The sequence below is a fragment of the Juglans microcarpa x Juglans regia genome, chromosome 3S (genome assembly GCF_004785595.1).
Source record: "Juglans microcarpa x Juglans regia isolate MS1-56 chromosome 3S, Jm3101_v1.0, whole genome shotgun sequence".
Lineage (NCBI taxonomy): Eukaryota > Viridiplantae > Streptophyta > Magnoliopsida > Fagales > Juglandaceae > Juglans > Juglans microcarpa x Juglans regia.
The window spans coordinates 22980348-23001649 of NC_054599.1; the positions used below are offsets into that span (position 1 = coordinate 22980348).

The 21302-nt window shown below is 36.7% G+C and overlaps 1 pseudogene; it reads left to right on the plus strand.

The window, feature by feature from the left end:
- Nucleotides 1–1079: 1079 nt before the first annotated feature.
- LOC121257512 lies at nucleotides 1080–4595 on the plus strand (annotated as a pseudogene).
- Nucleotides 4596–21302: the final 16707 nt, after the last annotated feature.

Consider the following 21302-nt stretch of genomic DNA (forward strand, 5'->3'; position numbering starts at 1 on the left):
GACTAATTTCTTGAAGGAGAGAATGATCACCAAGATTAGAAATGCAATCTCAATGCCAGCCATAATGGGAATAAACATCCTTGATTTGCAAGATGGAAATAGAAATGTTAAAACTGTTCGGGAAAAGGAAAATAATAGAATTATTATTCTTTTATTGTTCATTTACTACTTCTTTTATATTTAATTTTTTTAATTTTTTATTTTACTTAATAGTTAAGAAAATGACTATTAGTAAAACTATATATTTTTTTAATTTTTTTTAATGATTAAAGATGTTAAAAAAATAATTAGAAGAAAATGATAAAAAAAAAAAAAATTTCAAATATAGTATAAATAATAAATCAGCAGTGAATCAGTTGCAAGGTATCATTACCCATCGGGAAAAAGGAACCACTTGCAGCTGTCTTTCTCAACGCAATTACCAATTTCAGAGCCAAAAAAACATCGGTAATGTGGTGGCACTTCCGTCATTACGTGAAAAATGTAGGGATTTTTTTCTTATTTTTACGCCGAACCAAACCCCATGCACGCAGCACACTGCGGCAGAGATTTCTCTCTCTCTCGTCTGTGTTTTGAAAACTGCACTTTGTTTGATGGATGGGATTACTCTGCTGCTCTATTTAAATTTTTTTAATATATTTAAATATTTTAAAAAATAAAAAAAATAAAAAAATAAAAAAAATATATTTAAAATCACTTCTTTAATTATTAAATATAAAAAAAAAAAGTCAAGTGATAATTTTGAGCGGTGAAAATGGGAGGCAAAATAGTGTTTTCCTCGTTTTAGGTTGCATTAAAGAGTACACGCGCGGACCAGATTTTCTCGAAAAGCTCAGGAAATCACCAACTTTCCTAACATCCCCACTCGTCGATTTTAACGACGACTTCTCCATATTTGGAGGGAGAACGACAAGAAGAACAAGATTTGGAGGGAGTCCAGCTATGACACTTTGGAAAGACGATCGCCAAACCAACAACGACGACGTTCGCAATGATTTTATTAGAGAGAACGACTTGAATAATGGAAATGGTGGTGGTTTTGAATATTTTGTGCAACGTGGGCAAGTGAAGGAGGACCCCCCATCGAAGTTGATTGGTCAGTTCCTGCACAAACAGATGCTGTTCGGCGAGATGTCTCTGGACATGGATTTGGGAATGGATGAGCTCCGCCCCAACCATCGGAATCTGAACTTACCTTCGGTGACAGAGTCTCCGGAGAAGCCCCAGATGTCCAAGGAGGTCAATATCTCGAATGTTGGGGTTGAGGCCGCAGATGATAATTATGTGCGACAACGTAACAAGGAACCGTCCTACGACAGAGAGCAACAACCACAGTCGCAACAATGTCGCGATGGTGGGTCTGGGGATTTAGGAGGAGAGGTGGTGAGGTGTACATCAAATGCATCGTTTCAAAGAAAGTCGAGCTTGTCGAGAGCGAAAACAAAGTCGCGGCTGATGGACCCACCTGAAGAGCCAGAGAGGCGATCGGAACGGGTTCCCAGGTCGGGTCAGATCCGGTCCGGTTTACTTCCGAAGGCGTTGGACGAAGATAAAGAAGATCCATTCTGGGAGGACTTGCCGGACGAGTACAGGAAGACGAAGCTGAGCGCTTTGACTGTATTGGAATTTGTGAGTTTGGTTGGGATAATTGCCTTTTTTATTTGCTCTCTTTTTATTCCTTATCTGAAAGAGAAGAACTTGTGGAAGCTCAAACTGTGGAAATGGCAAGTTCTGATATTGGTTTTGATACGTGGTAGGTTGGTGTCTGGGTGGGGGATTCGGATCCTAGTGTTCTTTATAGAAAGGAATTTCGTTTTACGTAAAAGGGTTCTTTGTTTTGTATATGGCGTACGAAAGGCCGTGCAGAATTGTCTGTGGTTAGGGCTTGTTTTGCTAGCTTGGCATTTTCTTTTTGATAAGAAGGTTGAGAGAGAGATCAAGAGTGATAAGCTTAAGTATGTGACTAAGGTGCTTGTGTGTTTGTTGCTGGGTACCTTGGTCTGGTCGGTGAAGACCCTTATGGTGAAAGTTTTGGCTTCTTCTTTTCATGTTAGTACCTATTTTGATAGGATTCAGGAGTCTTTGTTTACTCAGTATGTGATTGAGACGCCTTCGGGGCCGCCATTGATTGAGAGTTGGAATGCAGAGGAGAAGGACGAGGCTAGGCTTTCTGATGAGGTCAATAAGTTACAGAACGCTGGTGTTACTGTGCCCCATGATCTCAAGGCAACTGCTTCTCAAGGCAACTGCTTTCCCTCCACCAAAGAGTGGGTTATAGGGAGTAGTGGACTTCTGCAGAGGAGCCCAGGAGTGAAAAATGATCAAGGGATAAGCATTGATCACCTACATAAGTTAAATCCGAAGAATGTATCGGCTTGGAATATGAAGAGGTTGATGATGAGGATTGTTCGGAATATATGGGACTCTTACCACCCTGGATGAACAGATACGGGATGCCACGAACGAGGATGGGTCTAATACACAAATTAGGAGTGAGTTGGAGGCGAAAGCTGCAGCCAAGAAGATATTTCGGAATGTCGCCAGGCATGGGGCCAAGTAAGTCCTTACTCGTTGCTATTTTTGTTTTTTAACGTTTTGCTTTTCGTAAGCTTTTTATGTTTCCATTTTGGAAACCATTCTTTTAATGTTAGAGCTTATTTAAACAACGCTTTTAGCATGCCCCGCTTGTTGATCAGATATTTGTCTATCCTATATGTGGAGTACCATGAAAAGGATTTATACTGATCACCTTTCCGTTGTATATGCAATTTGGTTTCAGTTTTTCTTGTTCACTTAATAAATAATCAATCTGATCTATTAATATTTGCTTTGTCAGGTACATCTACTTGGAAGATTTGATGCGATTCTTGCCGGAAGATGAGGCTTTGAAAACCATGGGTCTCTTTGAAGGTGCCTTTGAGACCGAGAGAATTAGCAAATCGTCCTTCAGGAACTGGGTGGTAAGGCTTGGTCAACAAATGGCTTCTCTTTAAATATTTCCCCATTTTCGCACCAATGGATAAATTAGAAGCAGCATGCTTTACAATCTTTGAATTCTATGCATGCAAGTTGGTGCAAATATCTTACTGTTTACATTTCAATCAAGGTTCAAGTACCTGTGAACTCATATCTAAACCTAGTTACTAAGAGTTTGACCAAGGTGAAATGTGAAACCACAAATGCTCGGTCTTAGTCATAATCTGTAACTCATCAACATTTTGCACATTTATGATGATTTTGTCCCGTGTGAGCAAGCTATCATTGGCACTTGCAAAGAGGGATTTCATGTAAATGAGTCCTAGTTCTTCAAATACTGTCCTATTTCACATGATTATGTGGATGCATTTCTATGAAATGTCATCATGATTTGACATAGACATGGTTATGTTTTACTTGGTGGTTATATTAATGGGATGACAATGCATATACTTATTCCAGGTCAATGTGTTCAGAGAGCGGAGAGCACTCGCTCCGATGTTGAATGATACCAAAATAGCCGTGAATATACTTCATCGTGTTGTGAACGTATTAGTTAGCATTGTTATGTTAGTTCTTTGCCTTCTGATTCTGGGAATTGCTACCACCAAATTTCTTCTCTTTTTAAGCTCTCAACTCGTCCTTGTTGCATTTATTTTTGGGAACACCTGCAAGACGGTATTTGAAGCAATTATCTTCTTATTTGCAATGCACCCATTTGATGTGGGAGATAGATGTGAGATTAACGGAGTTCAGGTAACTTTCCATCTTTGAAATGTTATATTTTTGGAAGTTTTTGCCGTTCAATTCATATGCAAGGGCCAGGACTAATTGGTTCTTTGAAAAATCTCATATGGTTGTAGAAGAAATGAACATCTTAACTACTGTGTTTCTGAGATACGACAACGCGAGGATTGTTTACCCAAACAGTGTTCTTTCTACTAAGCCCATCAATAACTTCTATCGCAGTCCTGACATGAGAGATGCCGTCGAGTTTTGCGTCCATATATCAACTCCGGCAGATAAGATTGCAACCATTAAACACAGAGTTATAAGGTATGTGAAGGAATTTTTTTTTATAGGTATACGGTATGTGAAGGAATTAAGATAACTCGTAGCTTGCTGCACAATGTCTAAATATATCTGTCCATATATTAGTATACTTTCTATTTTGTATACCCTTTTCTTCTTTTATGGCTGCCATTGCATGCAGTTATATTGAGGGCAAGAAAGAACACTGGCATCCTTCACCCATGTTTATATTCAAGAACGTGGAAGAGTTAAACAGACTGAAGATAGCTATATGACTGACACATTGAAAGAACTATCAAGACATGGGAGAAAGGTGGGCAAGGAGATCTCTTTTGGTTGAAGAGATGGTTAAGCTTTTCCGTGAGCTTGACATTCAATATCGTCTGTTGCCTGTTGACATTAATGTCCGCACCATGCCTCCTGTAAACTCCACCCGACTTCCCTCTACTTGGACAACAGACAGTACTACTAGTTGAGTGCATTAACGCTATCATGCCAAACTAATTATTAATGCATTATCTCTTGAGCCGCCAGTTTTGGTGGTATGTACACTCTCATAAAAAGGGACTCTATATATATAGAATGCAGAGTTAATTTAGTTTATTATCAATGTTTAGGTAGTCATGAATATCTTTTAGTAAAACAATCTGTGAAAATACATTCCATAGCTTTTAGTATATCTACCAGTTTTATAATCCTGGGACATTAAGGTTAGAGAGTTTTGACCTATCCAAATTTTTTTAACATAAATCTAAAAATTCTTTCAACTTTAAAATATTATGTTAGGAAAATTTATATAAAAAAATGTTTTTAAACACCTAAAAATAGCCGAAAACCTACTTTTTTTTTTTTTTTTTTTTTCTCAAGGCACTAAATTAATATATATATATTTTTTGAAAAATGAACACAAACAACCATAATAAGTACTTTATAAAGTGCTTTAGGCACATGCCTATTAATAAAGTTATAAAACTAAAAGCTCTGTTACCAGTAGCAATCCCAAATAAATACTAAATTATAATTGTTGTAAACATGGTGGGTTTTGGGCCGATGCTTTCCGGTTTGCTCAGATGGGCTCTCTATTAGATATGGGCCCAAGATCAAAGGCTTCAGCAAAGCAAGGTATGGTGGGTCCATGACAAGCCCAAACCTCATGCTTACTTCACTACAAGAAAATGATCTTTTCCAGCACACTATTTCATTGCAAAAAGTATCTAAAATTGCCAGGAATATGTTTTTTTGTCGTTTTTTAAGTTGCTACACGTCGGTTGGCATTGTTTGTTCACTTATGTGCGAAAGCAACAAAGCTCAAATAACGTCGCAAAAAGTACTTATGGCTATTTTTTTTCTCCCGCAATTCCCAATGTTTCATCGTAAATGAACAGTTGCAGCGTGTAATATTGTCGCAAATGATTCTTGAATTGCTGCAAATGCTCTTTTGCATCGATCAAACCTTATAGTCGCAATTACTTATTTGGGACGCATATTAATCGTCGTAAATAGATGAAGTTCCGTTGCAATAATTGGCATCCGACAATATACAACTGCGATGCAAAAAGTCCAAATCTGCTTGCGTCGACAGTTAATCGCCGCAATAGATACATTTTCAACGATTTATGTGTTCGCCGTAAAAGAAAATGCTAACCAGCGGAATTTTTTTGCGTCCACCTAGTTTCATCGCTTTATATCCATTTAGCGCCCAGTTTACTTTTTCCCAACGAGTTCGAAAATCGCCGCATAAATACAAAAAATGATATAAAGATAAAATATGTATCCACAAGTACTATATATAAAACAATATTCGAAAGATGTAAAATTAAACCACAATCTTCAAAAGATAGCGTCAAGTTCGTAAATCTTAGGCCATTGGAATATATATCATGTACACCACGAGCCTTTCATGTGGCATCTCCTTGCTCATAAATAAAAATAAAAAATCATAAGTCTTTTTCGATAGTTCTTGTAGATGTATATACGTAAATTCCTTGACTAAATATTAGAGTACTCACTACAACACAATTCACCTTTTGCGTTGGATAAAATCGCTGCAATAGCTCAAATCTGGGTCGCAAACTCTTTTTCCTGTCTAAGCAATTTCGCCGATACATGGTAGATAAAAGTCTATCTCAAAAAGTTTCTAACGGCGCACCAGGAGAGTTACGTGAATGATGTAATATTTTTGACGAAATCAGGTGCCAAAAAATGCGATTTTTATCGACGCAATAAAATTTAATTGGCTGGAGAATGCATCATTAATGGCCATTTATGATCGTCACGAATATTCAGTAACGTCGCATGTAATTTTTGTGACGCTACAACTAGAGTCACAAATACATATAATTTCACGCTGCAAATTCAAATACGCAAAGGTGCGGCAAAAATTTTAGGGACTAATATATATCTCTTGCGGCGAATATTAGCAGCGAGAAACATCGTAGGAAATAATATATATTTGCATCCATTTCTTGGCGACGTAAATGGCTAGTTATCGCTGCCATTCCTACACTGTTAATAGACAACATCAATCGCTGCAAAAAGTATTGTTTGGAGACGCAAATGTAAAGTACCACTGGCGCTCTTATGCGTCGCAAAACTTTTTGTTCACAGGTATAGATATATGTATTAGTATTTGCGGTGTGGATCTATGGATGCAAATAGATCAATTTGGAATATTAGCGGCGAGATAATTTCATCTCTACAACCCGACTACCTTCGACGCAAATTGTCTTTTTAATGGCCTTCTTGCTTGTGGCAATAGAAATATTTTCTATGCAAAAAGTCCCAATTACTACCGACGCAATTACAATACATGCCTCTCAAATAATCTGGAATATTCATGCTTTAAATTTGCCAACATCACAGATTAATTTGTCTAAGTACGTAGCAGCAGATCTTAATATTGTATGATCTAATCATGATCATTAATTTTCCCTTCACTATATAACTTGTAAATATTATTATAAAGACCTTAATAATAAGCAAATTAATAGTGTTGCACAAATCATTAACTGTTCATTTCATCATGACCATAACCCTAACTATATATAAACCCAACCAGCATTCTATGAGTGATTAAAACCTGAGTAGCAGCAAAAGAAAGCAGCAGTGGATACATAGAGCTAGGTCACAAACTTACAATCATAAAATTGAAACAGATTCAATTTCAACTAAAAATATACATCAATATTTCATTTGGAGGCCAACCATCTATACATGCACAGAAATTACCTCCCTTTTTGAGAAGTTAATTTCATCATTCAAGTGAGTGATGTATAGATCACTCTATACATCTACCAAATACAAGTCCACCAAGTACTGTTAAATAAGTTCAAACTGATCTGAAACTCAATGAAACTAGTTTACACATTTAATACAAGGCAACATTAATATGTGCTATACACGTATACTATATATATGTAATGTGACAGTAACATTTGACTCCTCTCTATCTTGGAAGCATGGGATGAAATTGAACTAGAACCTCTAGATCCCATGATCTCTTTAGCAATGACCCATTAGCTGGCAGTGTAATATACCTTTTTTTTGCATCCATGTTTTGTAAGAATTAAATAAACCAAGTATATATATATATATATATATATATATATATGAATGAAAGACCAATAATCCAACATTAAATAAGTTATTTAACCAATCAAATTAATATACTATCAACAACAACGCCTATCAATTCTCAGCTTGTTAATTAAACTTCCAATGGCTCATTTAACCCCATGTATATATCAAAACTAATAAATACTGCATTATTGTTCATGTAGTGGACATAGGTCTGCACCTAAGAACATTCAAATGTATGTTAATTCTACTTATAGTATACATGAAATATGACATGATTTCATTACTAAATCAGAGAGATCAGTACATGATTGCAACCAAATGGAAATATAATTTTTGCAGGCAATAAAGAGCATCATACCAGCAGTTTCCTAACATAGCTCCATGCTCTCAATTCATACTAGAAGTATCAAACTATATACATACCAAGTTGAAGGAGATCTATCTAGATAGACGTTTGAAGGAGGTGTATAAGTAATTTTCTTGTGACCAACTGAAGAAATGGAAAAAATGTTCTTCATATAGAACTGTATTATATATGGAAAAATTCTCTCTTGAAAGCAGCAATTGCATTTTGATGACTTTGCCAGCATTCCTTTTTGCTTCTATTGGAAGTGCCCACACCCACACTTTGGGGGTGGGGTGGGGTGGGGTGGATCTACAGTATTTTTTTCTTTCAAGTGCCTGTTGGTTCCTTAATGCGCTTTAACAACCTTCTTTTGAACATTGCATGAAAGTTCGACATAAGAATGTTGTACAATTCATAGGTGCATGTACCAAGCCAAAACAGCCCATATGTTCTTCATCACAATGATAACTCCCACACTGTGGTCATCACTTCTCCCCTCACTGGGTCGAACTACCTCACATGGCATAGGTCCTTTACTCTATCCATTTCAATTAAGAACAAAATGGGGTTTCTAGATGGGAGCATCTCAACCCCAGATTTGGCTGATTCTCTCTACGTTCCTTGGCTACGCTGCAACAACCCGATTCTCTCATGGATACTCAACTCTATTTCGAAGGAAATAGCCTCCAACGTCTTCTACATCAGCTTTGCAAAGGAGGTATGGGAAAAACTCAAGACTCGTTTTGCTCAACCAGATAACGTGCGGATTTTCCAGCTTCAACAGCAACTCAGCACTGTTGTGCAAGGGACACAAATGGTAAGCGAATACTTCACTCAATTAAATGGTATATGGGAGGAATTGCACAACTATAGGCCGTTACCTTGCTGTTCTTGTGGGCTTTGTACTTGTAAAGCACTTAATTCAGTTGGGAATATACAACAATCAGATTATGTGTTCAAATTCCTCATGGGATTGAACGATTCCTATGAAACAATCAAAGGACAAATAATCCTCATGAGCCCAATCCCTTCATTAGATAAGACGTTTTCTATGGTTCTGCAAGAAGAAAGGCAAAGGCAAACCAGGAGCTTAGTCTTGCCAGCCACTGAATCTTCGGCTTTTGCTGCTCAGTTCAAAAGAAAGGAAAAATCAGATTTAACATGTCAACATTGTGGAAAGGCAGGGCATACATGAGAGAAATGCTACAGGCTTGTTGGGTTTCCTTCAAACTTCAAATTCACAAAGACTAAGCCAGGGTACTCGAGCAATAGTTCTTCTGGTTTTCACTCGGCTAATGATCAGGTGGTGTCTCAGGGTCAAGGGAAGGTGTTTTTGGAAGGTCCTCAGTTGCCATTCACTCATGATCAGGTTCAGAGGTTGTTAGCACTTGTGGATGGTCTGTCTCTACAGCCTAGTCATAATCATCTTTCTACTCCTCAAGCAACAACCTCCACCAACGCAGAATGTACTCCATCCATAGCTGCTCATTCCAACATGGCAGGTATACCTCATTGTCTTTCTACTACATCAGCATCACCTTTTTCACCTTCTCAACATCATAGTTTCTTATCACTCTCACATAAGAAACTTCATAACATTGATGACACACCTTGGATTGTTGACACTGGAGCTACAGACCATATGGTCTGTTCTCCCTTTCTACTCACCACAATTACTTGCACCACTAAAGCCCATGTTCAACTTCCTAATGGTACTCAAGTTGCTGTCACCCATATTGGTGATGTGCAACTTTCAGCATCTATCATACTTAAAAATGTCCTCTGCATTCCTACCTTCAACTTTAATCTACTCTCTGTAAGCAAATTCACTCTTGACTCTCTTATTTGCTTAGTATTCTTGGATCACTTCTGTTTTCTGCAGGTCCGATCTTCATGAATAACAATTGGACTTGCTAGAGTTCATCATGGGCTATACTTCCTTGATCTCAGCTCACTCGGGCGCACTCTTTCCAACCAGAAAATCAAGACTCACTTACCTTCCTTTAATACTTGGGTTTGCAATGCTGTGACACAACAAGAGTTCAACATTTGGCATTTTAGATTAGGGCACTTATCCAATCAAAGGCTGAATTTAATTCAGTCCTCTTCTCCTTATGTAAAGTGTAAAGAACAAACTCATTGTACTGTTTGTCACATGGCAAAGCAAAAACGAATTTCCTTTCAATTAAGTGAATCTTCAACTTCATCTATCTTTGAATTAATGCATTGTGATGTTTGGGACCATATTCACAAGCTTCTCTACAAGGACATCACTGTTTTTTAACCATTGTCGATGATTACAGCCGGGTTACATGGGTTTCTTTAATGAAGTTCAAATCTGAAGCTAAACAGCTTCTACAATCATTCATTGACATGATAAACACCCAATTTAACTCCAAAGTCAAGCAAATTAGGACTGACAATGGTTTAGAATTCCATATGCCGGATTTCTTCCACTTTCATGGAATCGTCCATCAAAAAACTTGTGTCTATGCACTACAGCAAAATGGAGTGGTAGAACGGAAACACCAACACTTGCTCAATGTGGCTCGGTCACTTCTTTTTCAAGCCTCCCTTCCAATAAAATTTTTTGGGGATGCTATTTTAATAGCCACATATTTGATTAATAGGATACCAACTCCAATTCTCCACAACAAATGGCCATATGAGATCCTCTTTTCTTCTTTCCCTACTTACTCACATTTGAGAGTCTTCGGGTGCCTATGTTATGTCTCTACTCTTAAGCATAACAGATTGAAATTCGACTCTAGGGCAGGAAAATGCATCTTTCTGGGTTATCCTTTAGGAACTAAAGGATATAAAGTGTTTGATTTAAACACCCAAACTACTCTTGTCTCTAGGGATGTCATTTTTATGGAATCAGTTTTTCCATTTCAAGATTCAAACTCAACCCCTTCCATTAATACTCAACCTGATTCCTTCTCAATTGATCCACCTTTTTTTTTTTTTTTTTTTTTTTTTTTTTTTTTTTTTTTCTGACTTTAGCACCTCATCTACTCCCACTAACATCAATTCCCCTCTTGTTCCTATTTCCAATTCAGATTCTTCTTCTAATGCATCTCATTCATCTCCTTCTCCTTCTCTCGGATCAGATTGTACTCCTCCCCTAGAGGCATCTGCTGCTGATATAAATGAGGAAACACACACTGAGTTGTCTTCTCCTACTGCACCACCACCACAAGCTGACCTGAGGCGATCCGAGAGAATTAGACACACCCCCTCATACTTGAATGATTATCATTGTGCACTTGTTGCACCCTCATCTGCTAGTAGTTTGTTTTCTACCTCCACCACTCATCCTCTTTCACATCACCTTACTTATGATCAATTATCTCCCTCTCATAAATCATATACCCTCTCTCTTTCTCTCACACACGAACCTAAAACTTATGAAGAGTCTGTAGTTTCTCCTCATTGGCGTGCTGCCATGCAATCTGAACTTAATGCTCTTGAGGCAAATGGCACCTGGTACATTACTTCTCTACCCCCTGGCAAGAAGACCATTGGGTGTAAGTATATTCTTAAGAAGAAACTCAAATCATATGGGTCCATTGCTAAGCACAAGGCTCGGTTGGTAGCTAAAGGTTACACTTAACCAGAAGGGTTTGACTACCAAGAAACCTTCAGCCCAGTAGCAAAGCTCACTACTGTCAGATTGTTCTTAGCTTTGGCATCCATATACAATTGGCATTTGGAACAGTTGGATGTCCATAATGCTTTTCTTCACGGAGATATCTTTGAAGAGATTTATATGTAGCTTCCTTCGGGATTTCAGGTTAAGGGGGAGTCTCATTCCAAGAGTAGTAAACTTGTTTGCAAGTTACACAAATCTCTTTATGGCTTGAAACAAGCCTCTAGACAATGGAACTCCAAATTTACTTCTTCTCTTCTTGCTATTGGGTTTCAACAATCAAAATCAGACTATTCTTTATTTACAAGGACTGATGAGAATGGTTTTATGGCTCTCCTCGTATATGTCGATGACATTATACTGGGGAGTAACAATTTAGCAACTATAGAAGCAATCAAAGTTTATTTGCACACTCAATTCAAGATTAGAGATCTAGGAGCTCTCAAATACTTTTTGGGCTTGGAAGTTGCGAGATCATCAACTGGTATTCATATTTGTCAGAGGAAATACACTTTGGAAATTCTTGAAGATGCCGGATTATTAGGGTGCAAATCTGCCAGCACTCCCATAGAGCAAAATCACAAGCTGTCACATGCTTCCAAGGATCCTTTATCTGATATAACTGGCTATAGAAGGCTCATTGGTAGGCTGATTTATTTGACAATCACAAGGCCCGACATCACCTATGCAGCAAGTGTTCTTAGTCAATTTATGGATAAGCCGAGCCAAGAACACTTGCACACAGCTCATAGGATACTTAGATATTTAAAAGGGTCGATTGGACAGGGTATTTTCTTTGCCTCTAGTTCAGATCCACATTTAAAAGCCTATAGTGACTAGGATTGGGCAGCATGTCCTGATACGAGGAGGTCAGTCATGGGTTTTTGAATATTTCTTGGAGACTCTTTGATCAGTTGGAAGTCAAAGAAGCACTTGACTGTGTCTCGGTCCTCTGCTGAGGCAGAATACCGAGCTTTAGCACATACTAGTTGTGAGATAGTATGGTTAATCACATTGCTCAAAGATTTTAATACAACTCATGAACAACCTGCACTTCTTTTCTGTGATAGTCAATCAGCCATTCACCTCACAAAAATCCTGTTTTCCATGAAAGAACTAAGCATGTGGAGCTGGATTGTCATTTTGTTCAGGAAAAGGTATTGGCTGGAACTATCACACCAATCCATGTGGGATCAAAATTTCAATTGGCGGATATATTTACTAAGGCGTTATCAGCTCCTGTCTTGAATTTCTTATTGTCCAAGTTGGGTATCTTGAACATATATGCCCATCTTGAGGGAGAGTCTCAAGAAATACAAAAGCAAGGAGAGAAGGGTGCATACTTCCCTACAACCACACGTCAGAATGAGAGCCCTTTCCATTCCTAATAGCAGAGTGTATTCCCCCACTACATGGTTGTTGCACTACATGCTGCTGCACTACATGGCTGCTGCACTGTTGCACTACATAGCTGATGCACTCTGATGAATTCTGTTATAATTTTGTCTTAGTTTGTATAGGCACTTAGCATTAGCCGGCAGACTCAACTTTATTCTTTTTATTCTTTTGTTTGATAGGCTCAGCACACACACACACACACACACACACACACATATATATATATATATATGTTTTTCCTGGTTGTGAAAAGTGATACAGAAAACACAAAAAAGAGAATGAAATTATCTTTCTTCCATTATGTCTCGATCCTAGACTTTTAACAAGATTGTTAAGGTAGCTGATTTTGGTGTTGCAAGAGTAGAAGCTCAGTCTAGGGTTATGACTGCAGAAACTGGGACATATCAGTGGATGGCTCCTGAGGTGTGAATCTTTTATTTTAAATCTTGGAGCCTTTGATTATAAAAAGTTGTTTGAAAGTCTTCCAATGTATACTTTGCATTTTCAAGAGCTGCATATGTTTTAGATTATTTTGGAATCTTTAGTGATATGACAATATTCTGTTGCTTGTTATAATTTCTTTATAAACATTACCTATAAAAAAATAAGAATTTCTTTATAAACAACTAAACAAGGAGTTATTCCGCCAATCTGTCACTTAATATCTACTTATGGCTATTTGCATCGTGTATGAAGTTATTACAAATTTTTCCTTGGGTTTGGCTTGACATAATTGTGCGATCATCCAGTTGAAAATGAATCCATTTAAAATGGTGGGTTGGTGCGTAGCCCCGTTGATAGGTCATACAGGCAAGTTGGATGTTGACTTTGTTTGAAGAATGGTCAGCATGCAGTCAACTTGTTAGAATTAGTTTATAATATTTTGTTATGAATTAGGTACCATGCAGTGGTTGTGATGCTAGACTGTTAAAAAAAAGCAAAAAAAATAATGTGGATCAGTTAGTGGGAAAACTTGCTTATCATGTATATGTTAATTCAGGACATCCCCAAGTTTTCTGCAACTCTTTGGAGCTGGAAAGGATTTATCACTCTTCCCTCTTTTCTTTAGAAATATGGTATATTTCTCTTTTGTTTTGTCAGAAGAGAGAAAAAGATTAAAGAAAGAACATCTTGATGCTTATTAATTATCAGAAAAAAAAAGGGACATCTTGATGTGAAGTAGCATATGAGAAAGTAGCTAGTAGCAAACTAGATTTCTAGCTGTAAAAATAGGGGAACTCTTGAGAAACCTCAATCCCTTAGTCATGGATTGATTCTATTGTTCTACTATTCATCTTCCATTGATCATGCTTTTATAAGCTTACATAGAGACTCACAAAATTCATTTAATACATAAATACAACTTCTAACTCAAACTAATAATAAGAAAGCTTAATATAGTAAAATAGAAATATGAAGAGTTTCTAGGAAATAAACATCACAATAACTGATCTTCAATACTCCTCCTTGATGTGATTTCCAGTTACACCAAGTTGTGATTTGAGAAACTGAAACTTGTCTCTTGGGAGTGCTTTTGTGAATATATCAGCAAGTTGCTCTTCTGATCTACAAAACTTCAAAGCAATTTCACCATTTGATTCAACTTCACGCAAGAGATGATATTTAATTGCAATATGTCTAGTTCTACAATGTTGGACTGGATTTTTGGCAATTGCAATGGCTGATTTATTATCACAGAAAATTTCAGTAGATTCCAACTGTTTCTCCCCCATGTCTTCAAGTACTCTTCTCAACCAAATGGCTTGGTTTGCACAACTTGTAGCTGCCACATACTCTGCTTCAGCAGTTGATTGTGCCACATTGCCTTGCTTTTTCGAACTCCAGGAAAATATAGCAGATCCTAGATTAAAACTATAACCTGAAGTGCTCCTCACATCATCACATGAACCTGCCTAATCATTGTCTGTAAATCCCACTAGCTTTGTATTTGAAGTTTTCTTATACCAAATACCAAAGCTGATAGTTCCCTGCAAGTATCTCAAAATTCTCTTGGCTGTTCCAAGATGTATTTGGCTAGGATATTGCATGAATCTTGAAAGTAAACTAGTGGCATACAAGATGTCAGGTCTAGTGTTACACAAATACAACAAACTTCCTACCAAACTTCTATAAATTGAAGCATCCATCTTATTTCCACCATCTTCCTTTTACAATTTCTCATTAGGAATTAATGGAGTTGCCACAGGTTTACAGCCTGACATATTGAATATTCTTAAGAGATCTTCAGTGTACTTCCTCTGGGAACAAAAGATTCCTTCAGCTTTTTGACTTACTTCCATACCTAGGAAATAATGCATATTTCTTAAATCACTCATCTCACAACTTGCCATCATTTATTTTTTAAAATTTTCAATCATTCCAACATTACTTCCTATAAAAACCAGATCATCCACATAAAGAGATACAATGATCAAATCATTACTATTTTGAGACTTTACATACAAGGTAGGCTCACTCTTGCTCCTCCTGAAGCCTGAAGCCTTGCTTAATAAAATATTGATCAATTCTCCCATATCAGGTCCTTGATGCCTGTTTTAATCCATATAAAGCCTTTTTCAGTTTATAGACTTTGCCTTCTTCTTTCTCAAACCCCTCGGGTTGATCCACAAAAACTTCTTCTTCCAACACCCCATTTAGGAATGCTGATTTCACATCTAATTGCAAAACTTTCCAACCTTTTTGAGCAGCAAGTGAAACTAAGGCTCTAATGGTCTCCATCCTTGCAACAGGAGCAAATGTTTCATTGTAATCTATTCCATGTTGCCGCACATACCCCTTGACAACCAACCTTGCTTTATGCTTTAAGATAGAGTCATCCGGATTTAATTTAGTCTTATAAATCCATTTTACTCCAATAATTTCTTTATTTGCTGGTAAAGAAACCAACTCCCAGGTTTCATTTTTCTCTATCATTCTGATTTCTTCTCTCATTGCTTTCTGCCAAACTTCCTCATTTGAAACTGTTGTAAAGCTATTTGGCTCAAGTGTAGCATAATTACATTGCTCGTATACTTTACTAAGAAGTATTGTTCTTCTTATTGGAGATTCAGGAGTTGACTCTTCTTCACTGTCATCAGAGAATACTTGAGCAGCTATAGGACTTTCTGTGTGAGTTTGCTGAATATCACTTGTTTATGCTTCAGCTTCTTCTTCTTCTTCTATTAGTGACTCAACTGGTACCTCTACACTTTGTTTAATCACTTTCTCAGCTTCCCAATCCCAAGATGCATTTTCATTAAAACTCACATCTCGGCTCACAACCAGTTTTCTTGTTTTCAAGTCGAAAATTTGAAAACCCTTTGAAATGTTGTTGTATCCCACAAAAATCCCTCTTTCTGCTTTCTCTTCCAGCTTAGTTCTTTTTTGAGATGGAACATGAATATAACAAATACAACCAAACACCCTTAAAAAACTTGCAGAGGGTTTAATTCCACTCCAAGCTTCAAAAGGTGTCTGACTTTCAACTGCTTTTGTAGGCACACGATTAAGCAAGAACACAACAGTGTTCACTGCTTCACCCCAGAATTCTTGGGGCAATTGTTTCTCAAGCAACATGCATCTTGCCATTTCCATGATTGTCCTGTTCTTTCTCTCGGACACTCCATTCTGTTGTAGAGAATAGGCCACAGATAGCTGATGTTCTATCCTCTCAACTTCACAAAATTTTTCAAATTCTTTGGAGTTATATTCACTGCCTCTATCACTCCTTAAAGATCTGATTTTATGGCCTGACTGCTTCTTAACTAGTAGTTTGAACTTCTTGAAAACTCCAAAAACTTCAGATTTTTCATGAAGAAAATAAACCCAAATCATTCTAGTAAAATCATCTATAAAAAGAATGAAATACCTGCTTTGATTGTGAGTTAAAGTCCTCATTGGTCCACATACATCAGTATGAACCAACAGTAATTTTTCTTTAGCTCTCCAATTGCTTTCTGAAGAGAATGGCAGTTTGTGTTGCTTTCCAACCATGCACCCTTCACATGCTTCAGTTTCTTTTTCCAGGAGAGGTAAGTCTCTCATCATCCCCTTTTGATGCAATAGTCTCAAAGAATTGAGATTGTAATGCGCAAATCTTTGGTGCCATAACATTGTCGCATCCACAGTTGCCACCATAGCCTTAGGAAAGCTCCATTGAATGGGAAAATTTCTGCTTCTCCCCATTTTTACCTTAGCCAATTCCATTTTATTTTTTTCATCATAATTTTGCACAAATCATTCTCAAAACACAAGGAATAACCATTTTCCATCATTTGGCCGACACTTAACAAATTTTAATCAAGAGAAGGAACAAGTAATACATCTTTAATAAACTTAGTACCTTTCTTTGTTGAGATGGCCACTGTGCCTTTTCCTTTAGATTCAACAAGTTCTCCATTTCCCATCTTGACTTTGGCTTTAATAGAGGTGTCCATATCAGTGAAAATTGTTTCATTAGAAGCCATATGGTTGCTACAACCACTGTCAATAAACTAGAAGTTTTCTTCTTGAGTGAGGGCTTGACATGCGAAAAATAAATGCTCATTCTCTTCCTTTTCTTCAGAATAGTGAGCTTGGTGATTGTTTTTAAATCTACAATCTTTTCCCATGTGCCCAAACTTCTTACAATTCCAACATTGAGGCTTCCCGACATGATAGTAATTTTTCTCCAAGTGGTTTGTTTTTTTGCAAATACCACAGGGAGGGAATTCTCCCATTTTTCCTTTCAACTTACCTTCTTTATAATCAGAATTCTTTTTATCTCTATGAGGCTTTTTCTTATAATCTTTTGTTTTCTTATTCTTTAGATTCACTTTGGATTGAAAAGCATGCTCCAAAGAACCATCATTCCTTCTAGCCAATCTTTGTTCATGGGCTCGAAGGGAACCCATTAACTCAGTAACTGATAGGGTCTGTAAGTCTTTAGATTCTTCAATAGTTGCTACTACATGATCATACTTTTCAGGTAAACTAATCAAAATCTTTTGAACAATCCTTTGATTAGTCACTTCTTCACCATGGGCACGCATATGATTAACTAATTCAATTAATCTGGAATCATATTCTTTTACTGCTTCAGATTCCTTCATTCTTAAGTTTTCAAACTCCCTTTTAAAGCCTTGAAGTTTGATAAGTTTTACCTTAGCATTTCCTTGAAATTCTGTCTGCAGAATCTCCCACGCTGCATTTGAAGTTTCAGCCCTCATTAATCTTGGAAAGATTGATTCATACACGGCCTGTTGTAGGATGAACAATGCCTTTGCATCTTTGGTAGTTTCTTGCTTGGATTGAGTTGAATCCGAAACTCCTACTGCTGGAACTGTCACTCTCTTTTCCACTACATCCCACAAATCTTGAGAGATGAAAAAAGTCTTCATTTTGATGCTCCAATAATCATAGCTTTTGCCACTGAAAATAGGAACAGATGTTGATGCTCCAAAGGTAGCCATTTTCGACACTCAAATGCACCTGGTTTGCTCTGATGCCAATTGTTAGTTTTAAACAAATAAACAAGCAGAGGAAAAATAGAGGAACTCTTGACAAACCCCATTCCCTTAGTCACAGATTGATTCTATTGTTCTACTATTCATCTTCCATTGATCATACTTTTATAAGCTTACATAGAGACTCACAAAATTCATTTGATACAAAATACAACTTCCAAATCAGACTAATAATAGGAAAGCTTAATATAGTAAAATAGAAATATGAAGTGTTTCTAGGAAATAAACATCACAATAACTGATCTTCAATACTCTTGTATACCAAATTTTGGCAGAAATGTTTTCTTTTAATCATGTATGTCCTGACGCATATCATCATCTTGTCCGACTCCTCCTTCCCTTTCTTTTCTTTTGACTCGTGCCCAAATTTACATAAACTTTAAATGATATTCAGATGATAAAATGTGTGGTTCTAGCATTCCAGTCCAGTTTGGTCTTGCATTAAACACATATAATCTATGGGGATTAATCATTGCATGTATGTGGAACAGGTTGGGGACGAAGGAGAGGAACGGCGCAAGGATAAGTCATCCAGAGCGTTCCTATCTATTCTTAGACGGGGCTATCACCAGTGAAGAGAGGTGCATAGAAATTATTGTGCAGACACTTATTGTGTCACATTATGCATCGGTATGTACAGTATATTTTCCGCATTATCCTCTTTTTATTTATTTATTTATTTATTTGTTTTATATATAACATCCCTGCTGATATTTTACCTTGATCGATTCTTTAATAACTAGCCATTCCCTTGTCTCATATTTCATTAACCTGTGAGAACGGGCTGATGGTTTGGATTATTAGAGTTGTAACTTGTTAGACCTCCTGTGGTCTGCGGCTTTATGATAAGATTTTACTCTTGTGAAGATTCTCTCCCCAATTCCCCACTTGTAGCCACGAGTATATGAATGAATAATGCTAGTCCCACCGCTCCTAGCTACCGCTGGCATTTTTTTTTTTTTTTTAATTTCTTGATTAAGAAAGTGTCTTTTAATGATATTGTGATTTTAAAAAAAAAAAAAATATTTAAAAGTGTTAAAAAAGTACATGTGAAAAAAAAGCCAAAAAAGCAAAACACACCAAAATAACTAACGGTGGGTCCCAGCGGGAGCTGAGAGCAGTGGGCATAGAAGCTTCCGATATGAATATATGGGAGATATATGATATATCAAACATATCTTTCATGGATTTTTACAAGGAAAATTTATATTTTTAAGTATTTTAACCATCATTATTCATTATTTTCTAAGGTGACGTTGAATGATTGGTTGGTAAGTTAAAATAATAAATATATTTTTAATTGTTGTGTCATTTCAAAAAAATAAAAAAAAACAAAAGGGCGATTGATAATAATGAAAAGCTTATGCATAACATCTCTCTTTTGGGGATATATGAGATTGATACTAGATATAGATGTAGCGAGAGAATATGAGTTAGGCTTGATCGTTGGCTAGGTACTCTCCAAGTTGGGTTTGAGCTATAGGTTAGACTCCAATTCTAATATGGAATTCAACGAGTCCTTAGGGTTTAGAACCTACGTTCTGGACTGGACCCAGAAAAATTTGTCAATTGTCCTACTTAAGGGGCTAACACTAATAATTTAAGGTGAATTCATATTCAGATTTGAAATATTGATGCCAAACTTCTTCAAAGTAACTTAAAGGAAAAATGCTACTCGAACCCTTGTTTTCTTCCGCTCATTCATGCTACTGGTGGCCACGTGGTTATATATATTAAAAACAAAAAAACAAAAAGCATCACAAGCAATGCCCATCTTCTCTTTCCGTTTGAAACCCTAGCTGGGCATCTTCTTCCCATTCCTTCCAAAAACACAAACACCAGAAGCAAAAATAAACAATAAATACAATAATTGCTCAGTATATAACTCATCTCCTTGGGCCCAATGCCCAGCCCAAAAGTTACAGTCTTTTGGACCCACTAGCAAAAAGGCAGAAGAAGACCTAACTAAAGCCCTGACAATGAATTTAAAGCTGAATGAAATCTTTGGGCCTGTACTTATTTGGGCTAACCGGACGTGAGTATAGCCTATAAGTTTGAATCCTGCATTCTAATAATTTAACCCATCTGATCTGAACTGTGAACAGTCGCGGTTCATTCAATTGGATTGAGATAATTTTTAATTCTTTATTTATATTACATAATTCGATTTGAAAAACAATAAATAAACACAGCAGACGTTTTTCGATATTTAATATTATTCGTGTGAGACTTTCATTTAGATTCTGTAAGTTTTTTTTTTTTTTTTGCTATGTTTATTTTTGTCTAAACTAAACTATCAAAGTCACAGATAAGAAGGGATAGAGCCATCAGACCAGATTTGTCATATTGTGTAATTATTTGAAACGGGGCTGGGAGGCGAAGTTGAAGACGCGGTGGGGCTGGGAAGAAGTTTTACTCAAGCTGCGTAGGGGGTAGGGGTTGGTGGGATGGGATGTGTTTTACGTTTTCTTAAAAAAAATAATAAGGAAGTGAAACGTGGAAGGCCACGTCAAACGGGATGCACCAATGGGATATGTAGCATTATTCTTTTTTATTTTTTAGTACTCATAGGGTGCTGACCATAATATCAGGTGTCGGTAAAATTTATTTATTTATATTTTAATATTTTTTAACATATCAATATATTAATAATTACTTCATTAACCAATAAATAAAAACAATTAAAAATAAATAAATACGTAAAGATCAGAACAAAATAGAAATATACTAAAATTATTATTATTATTATTATTTATATATAAAAAATACTATAAACACAAAAAAATTTCATAAAAGAATTCTACACACTAATGTG